The following is a 12,694-nucleotide window of genomic DNA, read 5'->3' on the forward strand; positions in this document are numbered from 1 at the left end:
TCTTTGTACTGATGAGACTGAGGAGGAAGGCCTGAAAGTTTGAAATTCCTGAAGACTCCTACAATTGAATTGTTTAAAATAATCCTTAGTGCAGTGAATATTTTCCTTGTACTGCCTAGAGAATGGAAGATATGCTGGGATTATGAATCAAATATCTGCTTGGTCTAGAGCTACTGGATATTACACCTGAACCCTTCCTTTACAGCAGCCATCCTATCTAAGAGGGTCAAACCCCTCCTCTTGCACATGCATATGTCTCTCCTCACTTCCTGTGGTCTGACTCATCCTCATAGATGTGATGCAAGCTTTGGCAGACTGAAATGGTTGTGTGATGAGTGACATACCAACCCCCCAGCCCTGTCAGAGGCATGGCAAGTGGCAGTGTTGTGTGGGAGGGAAAGGAGCAACTTCCTCCATCCTGAAGGGAGACTTCCCGTGCTGTGCAGCATGACAGGTCAGAAGCAGTGGCTTCTTGCAGTGGCTCTCTGCTCTGATTCCCTGATCCCTGCAAAGCCATGTACAACTCCTGGATGCTCAGTCTGCTGGAATGTCCTTGCTACTTGGCAGCTGGCTTGGCACAGTGCTGCCTCCAGGCTTCTGTCTCAGTAATGGAGGGATCAGAAGATGATTTTGAAAGAAACAGATAATTTTTGGGGCCTCATGATCTTGTTAATGAGGAGAAAGTGATGTGCTTTTGGGTAACTCCTTGGTGTGCTGCGTTTATTTCAGAAACTGCACAAACACCTGTTCCCTGAGCAAGATAGTGATTCATCAAGCCTGAGCTTCACACTCATTTAAAGCATATATAGCTACTGCTACTGAAAGCAGTAGTTGCACACACAAAAATATCAACCAGACTGAGTCAGAACAAAGCCAAGTGTCCTATTGCTCTTTGCTTTGCCAGTCACCAGCAGAGCAGCTGCACACAAAATGCTTCAGTGCCTTCAGTAGACTGTCCTAAAGTACAGGTGCAAGAAGTTTAGGCTGTCTTGGATCTCTGACAATGGGAGAGATTAGCTTTGCACCTAGAAATTTGTCAAGCCACCAGAGCCAACATGAGATGTGCTCCCAACAAGACTGTGGAACTCATACAATATGCTCTAAAAGCATATTTTATTAGGTTGTCCACAACACAGAAACATGTGGTTGGTCCATGTCTGTGACAAAGGTTCACTTGAGATTTTCTTACTTAGGAAGACAAGATCACTGTGTTGGGGCCATAAGCAGAGAGACAAGAGCTTGAATGTTGTGTCCTATAATTGAGAGGTCCCCTTTAAAAACCCAAACAACCCCCCAGAGTCTCAGTGGCAATAAGCAGTTGCTATAGGAAGCAAAAGAAAACACTCCTGCTGGTCTTGCTTCCCAGTGCTCTCTTGCTGGATGCGAAAGCACGTGACACAGTGACCTGAGTGAAGGAATTAGCCTGCGTTAAAATTCACCAAGAAAAAGTGTTTGCAAGGGATCAGTTCTCCTGAAGCCAAAGAGGAAGATGATCTCAGGGTGAGAACTAGTGGCAGGAGGCAGGGGAGGCCAGGACAGCTTCCTCTGGGAGGGGGTGGCGTAATCTGTGATCACCAAGCCTTAGTGTCAGTTGTCGTTCCCTACCAAGGCCAGGTTGCAAATCTGTCCCTCCCTGGCCTCATACAAGAGTACAGCACAAGACTACAGCCCCAACCACCTCCTGCAGCTGAGTGAATGCAGAGGAGTGTTTCTAGATGAACCATTTGCTGCTGGTCGCTTCACACTCAGGAATGTGAACAACCTGCCTCTGCTTCTGGCCCGGCCGCGTGGTACCTGGGGTCTGGAAAGGCTCCATCTGGGCCGTGCCTTTCCCTCTGGGTACCTGCTGGCAGTACAGAATCTACATTTTCCCTGTCTGACTGGAAGAGTGGGTTGCTTTAGCCTTTTAGAGACGTCTCTAGCTGTAGTGGTTACATCAAGGGCCAAACAGGGCTTGTGTGTTGGCTTGACAGCATTTTCCTCTGAGGTTGTGCTATTGCAAAGCACAGCTCACTTCGTTGAGAGAATCTGTCCCAAAAACTCAATGCTGATGCAGGGAAGTAACACAAGGCAAGAAAAAAGTACTGTCTCATAGTTACCATTTTTCTAGCAGTAGTTCCTTATTTATTAGGCATTTCAAACTTGTAGAGGACACAAGCAAGCTCGAGTGTATTGCTATGCCTGCATGGGTGTCTTGTAATCAGACTTCACCTTCCTGTTGGGCTTCCTGTCCTAATGAGTGGATGTGGATGCAATTCCTTCATGCAGTCTGAGCTCTGAGGGTGTGAAAACTTTTACTGTGTTTCATGTGAGATGGTTAAGGACTGGTTTTGAAGAACGAAAGCAATTGGACTTGTGTGACTCTTACCTATTTACTGCCCAGGAGAAGATAATCAATACTTCAAACTTAAAGCACACCCAGTAAGACACAGAACTTCACTTGTTCCTCCTTTTAACTTCTTAGAGCATCTGAGTGTCATTTGTTTTGCTGCTCCACACTGTGCTACCTGCCAGGCTTATGTCTTTACTAGGTCTTGCTTCTGATGCAGTACTGCACAAGAAATCACATAATGATCAGGGTGCTGTGCTTTAGGTGTGCTTCAAAACCAAAATCTAATGCTTGGGATTTCACTTTGGGTTGGGGACTTCCTTTGAAGGCTCTGGAGCTACTCCTGGGAGCCTGAATTTTCCCTAGTGGTGAGTATTTCTAGGGCAAAAGCATTTATCTAGAGACCATATCTGTCTCCATGTTTGGTCTCTTACCATGCTGAGCCATTGCTGGCTCGTAAATTATACTAAAAATAAGTAATATAGGTTCATTGCTTCCCTGAGCAAGGTAGATAACAATGGTTATTGGTGAGTCTAAAATTCTGCTCAGAGAATTCAGTATAGAATGAATTTTCTAGGCAGGAAAAGAAGGATAATCAATGATACACATCGGTGGGTGGGGATGGAGGGTCCCAAGTAAAAAAATGATCATGTGCCCGAAGAAGCTTCAAACATTGTTAAAATTAGAGGTGAGGTGGGCTAACCCTTCCCTCTGCTCCCTTCACTTCAGAGGAGAGTCAGAGGAGGGATCAAACATCATAGCTCTCATTGTCAAAATCACCCCTGGAGAAAAAAAGCTCAGGATGTAAAATGGGCTTAAAGACAGCCAGACACAGAAAGAGCACAGAGTTGGCAAATCTTCAGATAAATAAATAAACAAGCAAGCAGATAGCCTTCTGAGAATGTCTGCCTGAAACATGCACTTAGGGAAGTTTCCAAATCCTAGAAAGTCCACGTTTCTCCCTCCTCACACATCTCTCCCTGCGCTTGATCCCCTCACAGACAGCGACAGAACCCCTCTGCCTTTGATTTACAATTAAATTAAGAATTACTTTGGTAAAAAGCAGTGCTTTTCCCGCCTGCTTTGTTTTGTGCCTCCAGGCTGTGCAGACCCCTATTGCTTGCTGTGCAAGAGGCAGCGTCACACGGCGTGTGAGGAGCTGCAGGAACTGAAACCAGTTCTATGATTTATAGCACTAATAAGGCTCAACTGCCATTTCTTGTGGTTTCCTCCCAAGTTGTCTTTGATAATTTCTACTTGTACCATGGTTATTGTTGCTGCTGCTAGGGTTTGGTTGGCAGGTAGCTTGCACTGTTTCTCAGGGTCTGCTCCTTTTTGGCTCTCTTTATTGTGATATCAATAAATATTTATGTCTGGGGAGTGCCAGAAGGGGTCAGCTAGGCACTGTCCCTGTGCTTTCCCCCTCAGGTTTATCAGAGGGATGAAAGATGTGCCGTGCCATGAGGAGTTTACAATCACATGGTGACAACCTCTCTTTCCAGAACACTTCCATGGCAGGAAAGCTGTGGCAACTCTGCTGGTGGCCATCTCACAACTAGCCAGCCCACGTAGGGCTGTTCAGGCTCACTCCAAGGGCTCTAGCTCCTAAAGCCCTGCTAGGTCACACTGGGATCATTTCTAAGAGTTCACACCTGGATGTGTTGCTGGAGGGTATCTCCTCTGCGGGTGAGCACCTGTGAGGCAGTTGTAGCTGGTTCTTTCTTTCCAGCACACATTAACACCTTGGCTGTGAGACGCTGCAGCAAAGACCAGGCACATCAGCCACTCCTGCCATCAGCGTGGCAGTCAGTGACCATCAGAGGAGAGGTCCCATGGACAATGTGCAGCTGCCTGCTTTAATACAACCCCTCAAACTGCCCCAGCATGAACTTGCAGGGGTGGCATGTGGATACCTCACCCTGGCTGAAGCAGGTCTCAGTGGTGGGGTTATGTCCCAGCCTTTTTGTCACTGGTCATAGTTGGCATCAAGAGACTGTGACAGAGGAGAAGGAGGATCCTGCTGTTGCCAGGGGGGGGAAATGGTGTTGGGAGGATTGTAAATGAAGAGACTTCTTGGGGAATTGCAGTAGTGAAGGGGCACTGTGTTCACTACAGTCTGTTGGCTGCAGCAGAGTTGGGCAAGAGAGAATCCATATGTACCCTCTGATTTATGTGTTTCTCTTGTGCTCACTTTTGGACTGCTTTCTGCCTGCTTTTGTTAACTTGGCTGGAGTAGAGACTGTGAAAACAACAGAACATTATCACCCAGGATGCTGGAGTCTTTGCTGACACTCATGGTTCTGCTGTGATAATTTGCCTGGTGGAACATGTGTGGAGGATTACAGGCTACACCACAAAGATGCTGATGAAGAGTGGCTGTGCCATTTTTCCTTGCTCCTGAGCAGCAGCAGCAGCAGCAGTCTGTGGCTGGCTGCAGCTGTACAGATCATGGCAGAGCTGGGTCTGGTTTCCCCCCCTCCATCCCAGGCTGCACACAGCAGGAGAGGGCACTGGCAAAGGTGGAATTACTGCTGACCCAACAGGCCACTCTGGCTGAAAATTTCAGTGCTGCCCAAGAAATACAGCTGCCTACTCTGCTCTGCCTGGATCCATGTGCCTGTGAGAGCCAGGCAAGGCAACATGAGGGTAGAGTGAGGAAGGAGATGGTCACAGAGATGAACTCAAAACTCTGTGCTATTTCTCACCTGCTCAGATCTTCAAAGCTAATGAGGTCACCAAACTGCCCTGGACAGTCTGTTATCTTAGCTAGGGCCACAGATCCTTTCTTTTCAGACTCTCCCATTTCAGTTTCCAGCTATGCAGCAAACAGAGGTCTACTACATGTTTGTCTGAAGGGCACAGGAGGGCCCTCAGTGTCTGGTTTATCAGAGCAAGGGTGTTGCCATCAAAATGATGCAACCCTGATGGCAGAGCACCTGAGACTTGGCAGCACCTTGTGCCCAGGAGAAGATAAAACCGCAGAGGAAAAGAGAAATTAAAGGTGTTGTAACACGAAGGCAGCAACAGTAGTTTCATAATGCAAATTTCCGTACCTGAATGAAGTGCATATATCTGCTTTCTGGAGCCTGTCATGGTTCAGGATGTGTCTGGTTTTAAAAGTCTTGTGGGAATCCAGATCTCTTTTTTTGTTTTTTTTTTATGGGCTGACTTAAGGTGGTTTGGTAGGTTCTTTTTGAGCCTTCCTAGGGAAGAGGCACAGAAGCCTTGGCTAGTGGAGAGCCCCACTCCTTCTCCAGAGCTACACCCAGGGGGAGTTCTGGCTGTGGCCATAGCATCTCACTGAGTCCTGAAAGGAGACAGCTGAGTCAAATCAACAACTCCAGGACCAAACGCTTCCAATATCAAGGGAGTTAGATCCATCTGCTGCTTTTTGGAAAGCAGTAAATTATTGCTTCTTCCCCTGCTGCACACATACACACACAAACACCCACAGACTTCACAGTCTGAAGATCTGCTGTCTTTCCTGCTAGAAGGGCAATTTCTACACTCATTTTCTATGCTCATTTGCCAGTAAAACCAGCTCTTCTCTCAGATAAAGTTTTGAAATAATTCTTGCAGGCAGCTAAGAGGACTTGCAGTTATAACACTTGACATGAATCTTCATGACACTGCACTGGGGTTCATTTCTCTTTCCTTCTATCCCAGTGAAGATGCAGTGGGACAACTGAGGCCATTCTGAAGGTCAGCAACAGCATCACCATTCATGGCTCTCTAATTTGCCTTCCAGACCATGTAGGAGGCTCTAACCTGGGTTGACGTGAGAAGCTTCACTGAACTGTTTCCATAATCTGATTGCTTGTGGCACAGCAAAGCTTTTGAATCAACCTGCCAGTTGCTTATACTTGGGGAAAGAGCATTCACAGATGAGCTGGGGAGTTTTCCAGGCATTAGCAGATAGAATGGATCAGACAAAAACTGCAAGTCACTTTAAACCAAGGAAATGTTTTGTTGTAAATATATTTATATAGTTCTGATTCTTCTTGTTTGGGCTTTTAAAAATTAAAATATGTTCCAACCTTTTTTTCCTTTCTTTTGTTCTTCTTTATGTCTCTTCCTGTTAGACTTTTCCCACTTTCTAGAATCATAGCATCATAGAATAATGGCTTGTGTTGGAAGGGCCCTTGAAGATCCTCTAGTTCCAACCTCCTTGCCATGGGCAGGGATACATCTCATGAGATCAGGTTACCCAGACTGGTCTTGAACACTTGTGGGGAGTCCACAGCATTTTTGGGCAATCTGTTACAGTGCTTTGCTACCCTCACAGTTAAGAATTTCTTCACAATATATAATCTAAACCTACCCTCCTTTAGTTTAAGCCATTCCCTGTTGTCCTACCACTGCATGTCCTTTCAGAAAGTCCCTCTTCAGCCTTCTTGTAAGCCTCCTTCAGGTACTGGAAGGCTGTTAATAAGGAGTTAAGAATTATATAAGTAAATTAGTAATTTATTTAGCTTTGTTGCTAAGGAAGTAAGAGACAGAAGGAGGAAAAAAGGGTCAGAGAAGATTAGAAAATTCAAGTGGCACATGAAAATAAAAAATGAGTGAGATTCATCTACCTAACCTTAGGCAACAAGAGATGTATGAGATACTTCAGGACTCCCTTCAGCCACAGCTTTGTAAAGACGTGGTCTCTGCTAGGTCCTCTGTCATGTCTGCAGCTGTGTGCAGATGTCTCCAATGCTCCAGCACATCCCAAGGGCAGCACACACCCCGGCCTGGGCAGCAAAATCACCTTGGCTTCTTCTATCCTTGCTGAATAGAACAGGAATTTTCTGACAGATGCATGGAAGTTTTAGGATTCAAAGAAACACCTACATATTTTGAGGGACTGAAAAATAACATCCTCCCTTGTACAAGTTTATTAAAGTCTCCTTAGAATCAGTGTCAAGGCAATAACTTGTGGTATGCCAGCCCAGCTGCATTTGCTGCCATCTTCTATAAATATGCCATTAGCTGGCAGGCATGCACAGAACAGAGGTTTCCATAAGCTGTTCTTTTTAATGTAAAATTACCTCTTAGTGTGTTTTTGCCTTTAGCTTGTAAGGTGTTAAATGCAGGAATACAGCTTTTCTCTGGCAGGCTGAGCCTCTTGCAAATATACATGCCTCAAGGTATTGCATATATAATGATTATAACTATAATTTTAAAAGGTTTTTTTTGTGTTCAAAATGTGATTGGTGTTGCCCATGACAGGATATTTGCTATTTGCCTGAAAACCTCATAACCTAAATAAGCATTTACCATCAACCTAATCTAATCAAATCATAATCAATACCGATACTGTGGGATCTTGTAAAACATGACCCACGTGGCAAGTTCTGCCACTTGTTAATTACGTCCTTGGAGGCAGCAGTCAATAACTCCCAAGGGTTAGATGGTTCCTACTTAGTCAGGTGTTTTGAGGGAGTACCACTGACATTTAATAAGGACTTCTGCAACCACGGAAAACTTTATACTATGACAAATTAAAAGGCTTAGGAAAGATAGCAATTAGAGAACTGTTAAAAAAAAAAAAAAAAAAAAAAAGCTGTCCATCAGGCCCTGCAGAGCAGGACTACAGGGAACTGACAAGACAATTTTTCTTTTTTCAGAAAAAATGTTTAAAAAAGGCCTGTGTCTCATCCAAAACCAACACGCAACCTGGACTAGCATATAAGTCACCTCAAGTACTTCTTTAAAAAAAAAAAGTCTAAACCTTTGGCTTGGGTATTTCAACATAGTTTCACAGAAAGAAGCTCTTCCAGCATCTGGCAGATGAGAATGTGTCCAAATTAGTATGTCTGCTGATATTCAAAGCAGATAATCTTGTTCTTTTCTCTACACTTAATATGAGAACATTTGTGGTGAGAGTAATTTATGAAAGAGAAAAACTTTGAAGAGGAAAAGATAAAAGCAAACACAAACTCATTGCCTTTTCTTCTTCTGGAGAAACTTGTTTTTAATTTTGTTTTAAGCTGCTGATTGAAGTGAGTGAGTCTTGTGAACAAACACATGTGGTTGGGTTTCTGTGCCACAGCTTGACCACCTATGTTATTTAGTTTAGAAGAATGTGAGGAGAGAGCTGGGTGGCTGCATAGACTGGATATCCATCCCAACATTTAGTTGTAGGTGCTGTTGTACTTTCCTATTTTCATTGATTTATCTGCTTACAGGAACAGATTGAATTGCTCATCTATGCAGAATGAAGGAAATGGCCCCTGGAAACAAAGACCAGGGCTGTACTACTGATGAGAAAGCAATGGAAAATGCACAGGAGAAGCAAAGTGAGGGGCATTGGTGCCTCGGTCTGTGATTCATAAAGACCTGCTCCAAAGGCAGTGTGGCATTCCCAGGGCATCCAAGGAGTGTCTACCCACCCACATCCTGCTGAAGGGGCAGGTCCCAGCTCTGGGTTTGGTTGTGAGGTAAGTGTAAACTCACACCTGCCTCTGTCCACAGGCAAAACTGATGCAACACATCAGCCATGTGGGTACTCCCGTGCTAATTGTCTTGCACCTCATTCAAACTCAGCCTACATTCTGATGGTACTGTGTGTCACAGCACAGTAACTTTAGAAATGTGTGCTGCTGTGGCTGGAGAGGGCTGCCTCCCTGGAAAGATGTGAGAACTGTGTGCACTCCTGATCTGTTGCAAAGGACAAGTGAAACAGGTTCGTTTTTTCCATGTCAGAAACTCATCTTACTTTGCAGTACAACAAACTCAGAACTTGCACATGGCCAGTGACTGTATCAGCTACGAGGCATTTCTCTACTAGGTGTGGTAGCAGTTTTAGCCATTTATAGCATGGTCACAGGGATAAGTCTGGTCATGTCCTCATATGTCTTTCTTTGCCTTACCTGGTAGGCAGTGGCCCTTTCAGAACAGAGACAAGCAATGTGACATTTCAGGTACTACTGCAATCTTAATCACAAGTCATTCTAGCAGCTGAGGTGGCTGACGTAGTACAGACACACACGGGCATTGACACAGACAGTACACAGTGCAAAAATGACTTTGCCAGTCATTTCTCTTAACTAACTAAAAATACTCTGATGTGTATTCCGCAACTGAAGTCTCTGAGTAACATAAAGCTGGTCCCCACACTTAAAAATAGCAGCAAGGTATAAATAAATGCAGGTCAGTTCAACAGGAAAGAAGAAAACAACACCTTGCAGTAGGAACAGAGGAGTTTAGTTAGGTTTGGTTTCTCTCACTGAAAAACTGCTAAAAAAATAGCTTTGTTTCAAAATGAAAATTGCCTTTAGTTCAAAGTGAAACATTCAGGCACCCACAGAAGTGGGAGGAAGGGATTAAATTCAGAGGGGAGAGTGGAGGTGAGATGGCTGTCCCTCTCCTGTCTGGAGGCCTGGCTGTCAGGGCACGGTCGTGTTCACTTCAGGGGAAGAAGCAGCCTCAGTGAGTCAAAGATGCTAACACGACCCTGACACTGTGCAACATTAAACACTTGAAAAGGTTTTGGGTTTTGAATTCAGAGACCTCAGCCTGCTTGGTTACCATGGCAAACAATCACCAGTAGAAGTCTTTTAACCTTTAATTAAAGATACACAAAAAGGAGGAAAAACAGTTTAAGCACTTGAAAAATAAAGTATTAAGTAAGACTTTCCTTTTTAAAAGTGTCCATTATTCCTCTTCCCTTAGCTGTTGGCAGTTCTTACAGCAATCTTCCTTCCCTTTATTTAAGTTCATAGCAGCAGAAACTGTTCTTGGGGAAAGAGACACTCATCGAGATAGACTGGATCTGTTGTTGCTACTCATTTTGGACTCTGCTCACTTGAAGACACACATACAGACAGGGAGAGAGAAAAGGGTAGCAGAGAAAAAGAAACAAAGTTACTTCCTTTTCTGGTGTTGACTTTTACTTGCAGCCTCACTGCTAGAAAAAGACAAGCACAAAACCTGGCCTTAGCCCCTCTGAGACCTAAGAGAATTGTACCAGTGTCTGCCTCTTTTGGGCACTGTTTTTAGGAGTCTCCCTGACTGTTGTCCACAGCTGGGTTGCACAACCCCTACCCTTCCTGTCTAGGCAAGTTTGTTTAAACAGAAGGTGAAGGAGAGAGAACAAGGAAAGAAGCATGTGAGGAAATGACAAAACAACTAAGAAACGGGTCATGTCAGGACCTCATCTTCCAAGTGGGTTTCCAGTGAGTTGAAGCTGGTGGAGCTAGCAATGACATCTGTGTGTCTACTGGCCAAAATGTGGCCAGAAGGTCTGATCAGATCAGGAAACTGGGCACCAACAGTGTCACAGTGTTAAGTTAGGTCTCAAAGCTGGCAATGACAACTGTCAGATGTCTATTTTCTGTCCACCTATTCTATCATCAGTATCAAAATAGATGTTTCCAGAAGATGATGAACATGCCAATAGCCATCAGTTAGGTTTGGATCCTGACACACCTGTTTTGTTCAATTGGTTTTGGCATTCAGAGCTGTGGGTTTTTACCTTATGAGTTATTATATGGCTTTGGCTGACAGAGTGCCTGTGCAGGATGTGCAATGCCTTCTGCTGCTGCTGTTTCTGCCCTTCTAATTTCTGAGGACAGTGTCACAGCCTTGAGCACAGGGGGGCTCCAGGTGGGGGTAATCTGTTGACTCCTATGTTCCTTAATAGTTCAGTACTCATTAGCACAACCTGGGGAAGCCAGGAGAACCATTTCCATATGAGGGCCTCAGCTGAGGGTCTAGAAAGATCTTCTTGCAGACCAAGACACACCAGTTGCAGAGAGTGAGAACAAACACACCTTAGTATGCAGCACAGCACAGCCTTATGGTATTCTCCCGAGAGATAAGTGATGCTGGTTCAAGTTCCCCCAGGCAGATGAGGAAATTAAACCCAGGACTCCCACATCCTTTATGAATGAATAAAAAGTGACTGTCTTCCTCTCAGCTCTGTGAATATAATCCTGACTTTTTTTTTTTTTTTTCCAGGAAAGCAATTTGGTAAGTCCACACTGAATCTGACAATCATTTCAGGACAATGGAGAAAGCATTTTTCAAGGAGAAGAATACTGACTAAAAAAAAATCCTCATGAACATAGTGACAATAAAACAACTGGACAGACCCCACCGCCCCACTGCTTTATATGCAAGAGCTGTGGGACATGAAATCTCCATGGCTTTCAGGCAATGAGGGAACTTATCTGGCAGTATGAAATCTTGGCAGGCAAAAAACATTTTGAGGGAGTAATGAAATGCTCTAGGAATGGCAGATGAAACCTGGTGGGACTGCTCTGAGTCCTGACACAACTGCAGTGGTGTACAGAAAACTGTGATGATCACACCACTCTATTTGCTAAGGTGTGACCCAAGTCCCCTGTTCCAATCAGGTGCTGGAGGTTCTGAACCTGAGAAGGTTCAGACTCTGTGTTAAGAGTTCAAACAGATGCCTGTATGAGGTCTTGTCAGCACCTCTAAGATTGAGAAAGGAAGCAGAGGAAAAAGGGCTCTTTACTTCTCTGACCTTCTTTACTGAATCTAGAGCTGTGTCTACAAGCAGCCATGCCCAACAACATGGCAGACCTTGGGGGAGAGTAATGGTTGTCTAGAAATGGGATATGTCTTAGTAAAAAGTGTTTGGGTTTTTTTTCAGCCAGATGAGTTCCCTATTCTAGCTTCCTGCTAGGCCACCCACATGTTACCAGCAGCATGAAGGAGCAAAACAAAATGCATAGCTGGAAGTAGAGGGAAGGATGGAACAGTTTCTGTTGGTCTTAGCCTACATCACAAGCCTGTCTAGTATGACCATGCAAACATTCTCTGCTCCTTTACCTAGAACTGTTTTAAATGCCACACTTCTTTATTTTAGGGAAGGGAGAGGCTTCATCAGGTGAAATGCAGAGTAAATTGGATTGCAGATGGCCAGGCCACTGTGCAATAGCACACATCTGCCTCTGGGAAAGCCAGGTGGTCCTTAGCAAAGGGCAGTGGATATGGAGCTGGCCTGGAGGCTGCAGTTTGTTCTGATGGGCACCTTCCTCACCCCCGCAGCCAGCATGAGCTCATTTCTACACCTGTGCACACACACATGCTGTGGTACAGCCAGGTGTGATGGGCAATCAGCCAGGTGTGATGGGACAGAAAAGAGAGGCTTGTCTGGCCCCAGTGGCCATAAAATAGAATTGCTGCTGTGCTGGCAAAGATGGACAGTGGCAGCAAAGCTTTCTTTATTGTGCCTGCTCTTAGAGCTCTGCACTGGGTGCACTGAATGTTCTGGGTAGAGAAGGAATTTGCTGAAACCCTGCTTGGAATCAAATCTATGCAGGTATAGCAGCAACAACTCCTGTGTGCTCACAGCTCTGCTCTGGGGATGGTGCTGTCCCTGCTTTCCTCAATGCCAGGCTGGGACAC

Source organism: Vidua chalybeata, chromosome 2, assembly GCF_026979565.1.
Source record: "Vidua chalybeata isolate OUT-0048 chromosome 2, bVidCha1 merged haplotype, whole genome shotgun sequence".
In the NCBI taxonomy this organism is placed as follows: Eukaryota; Metazoa; Chordata; class Aves; order Passeriformes; family Viduidae; genus Vidua; species Vidua chalybeata.